This window comes from Triticum aestivum, chromosome 6B, assembly GCF_018294505.1.
Source record: "Triticum aestivum cultivar Chinese Spring chromosome 6B, IWGSC CS RefSeq v2.1, whole genome shotgun sequence".
In the NCBI taxonomy this organism is placed as follows: Eukaryota; Viridiplantae; Streptophyta; class Magnoliopsida; order Poales; family Poaceae; genus Triticum; species Triticum aestivum.
Genome location: NC_057810.1, coordinates 664,317,832 through 664,320,536, shown reverse-complemented (window position 1 = coordinate 664,320,536; position 2,705 = coordinate 664,317,832).

The following is a 2,705-nucleotide window of genomic DNA, read 5'->3' as shown; positions in this document are numbered from 1 at the left end:
ATCTTCATCTCCGTCGGATGACCGATACTCATCGGATGTCCGACCGCTTCCATACAGAGCCAAAACATCGGTCGTCCGGTGTGCACCGGACGTCTGGCAAATCCGATCCAGTACCAAAACATCGGTCGTCCGGTCCCTGTCGGACGTCCATTGTCTGCAGAGCCCTCGGTCGCCCGATATTCCTCGGTCATCCGGTACTTTCTCCATAGAGCCTAAACATCGGTCGTCCGGATCCTCCGGTCGTCCGGTACCCACTAGACCGCGCCAAAACACCGAACGTCTGATCCCTGTTGGACGTCCGGTCCCTGTCGGATGTCCGGTGTCTGTCATGCCCTCGGTCGTCCATTGTGCATCGGATGCCCGATGTTTCTGTGCTGTTTTGGGCTCCAACGGCCACTTATTGAGGCATACTATAAATATCTCTCTCCTATCCCATGAGAGGGTTGACCATTCACTTCAAGCATCCTCAAGAACACACCTTCACTCTCTCTCTCACTCTCCAACACCAAATCTTAGATCCCTAAGGGATTTGAGAGCATTTGAGAGAAGTTGTCCACCCAAAGGAATTCATGATTTGAGCAAGACTTGAGCTTTCCCCCATCGTTCTTGTTACTCTTGGAGGTTGGAGACTCCTAGGCGGTAGGAGTCATTCAAAGAGGAATCATTCTTTGTGATTACCCTTGGAAAGTTTGTGAGGGTTTGGAGACCACCCCAAGGTCTACTACTAGTGGTTGAGAAACGCCTTCGTGGTGTTGTCCCAAAGGGAGAATAGGGTGAGCCTTCGTGGCGTTGGTGTGCCTTCATGGTAACACCCACCTTTCTAACGGTGACATAGCTTCCCTCGAAGGAAGTGAACATCGGCATACATCCTCGTCTCTAGGAGTTGCGGTTATTCCTAACCCTAACTCCCTACTTGTGGTTACTTGTCTCTTAGTCTTTACTTATATCATATTGTGTTTGCTTACTCTTCTACTCGAGTTACTTGTTTACCTTGCTTAGCTCATAGCTTCACACTTGCAATTGTTAGGCTCAACTTCATATTCCGCATTATTGCCTAAAATTGCTAAGTAACAATTAAATTTTGTACTTGTACCTATTCACCCCCACTCTAGGTCCATCTCGAGCCTTTCACTCGTGCTCTTGTTTTTTCTCTTAATCAATGTTTAAGTAAATGTGTACATCCTCCTACATAAATGATAAGTACATGTAGGAAGAAGAGAGTATGAGAGACAACAAGATATTCCCCATCCTGGAGTGCGGCAACGGCGCCGACGACGTGGGATAGCGGGACACACATCAGTCCATTCGGTAAACCCCCAACCCTAGCTGCAATCCTGGCATCTCCTTTCCAGCATCGCCTCCATGGAGAACTTTTGCCTTTCATGTGCGACACCTTCATATCCATTGGGCTGTTCGCCACGTTTCTCCCTATGCTTGCCTCCTAGCCATCGTCGACCTTGAAGCAACAACACAACGTGGTTGCTGGATTCCGTCCACGTGGTCATTAGAGGAGCCGTGCCGCCAGTGACCAGCGATCTGGGGCGGAAAGCCGTCCGTGGAGGCATGGAGACACAATGGAGACTCCAGGGAACTGGACAAGGACGCGGCATAGATTGGATTGTTCCATGGCGGCAGCAGTGCGATGAAGGGATTTGACCCCGGCGAATCACGGCGCCACGGTTGCAGGCCAACGTACCTGCTTTGCCTAGCCCATTGACTTTGGCCCAACAAGACCCAACCATGCTGCCCCCTACCATGGTTGCCGGAATCACTGGCAGGTTCATGCTCCAAGAGGATGTGATCCTGTAGTTGCCTCACTGCCCATGGTCTGCTCATGAAGGAGATGACCAATGACGTGTCACAAAAGTGCCTTGGTTAAGTCAATTTATTATGGTGCCATATTCTTTTGTAATTTTGTTGCTATTGATTCTATTATTCAAGTGTGATTCTTCATGTTTCCAGGGCGGGCACTACTGGGGATCAAGAATTCCTTCCGCAGTGTTGTCAATATGTTGCATGACAAGTCCAGAAAAGAAGATGAAGAAAGAGAGGTCTTCGCCTATGACTGCGAGTGACCTGTCCTGGTCTCTGGCTCAACCTCAGAGCATACCTGGGCATATGTCGGGCCGGGCTGAAAAAAGCCCTATGTTGAAAACCTAAGCCCGAGCCTGGCCCGGCCCGATCGTCGGGGGGCCCAAGCTCGGCCCGAGCACGAAAATGCCCGACACAACCCTATCGGCCTGACTATGACTAAAATCTGGTTTTTCGCAAGCCCGAGCCCGACCCGATCTACTCGTCGGGCTCAATTTCCAGGCCCAGCCCCGTCCGGAATTTTCGGGGCGGCCACACACACAAAAATCTGGCCCAAATACAACAAAGGAAAAAACCCATTTTAGTCTATGTATTTGTTTTTTTTTCTGCACATCACATACGAACATATGTGTTCATGAAATTTCATACGTTTTTTTGCGGGAAACTTCGAGCTTTATTCATACGTGTATAACCCAAATATATGTCTCTGCGTATTTTTTTCAGGTTTTTTTAGATGTGGAAATAGTATTTTCGCTGAAAAAAAAGCTTCATGGAGCTCGGCCGACGCGTGCACTTTTCGTAGATTGCAGCGCTATTCCCTCAAGCGAGCCCCCCCACCCTCAAAAAAAAAAAAAAGCGAGCCTCCCTCCCGAGCGCGACAGCTAGGGTTCCTA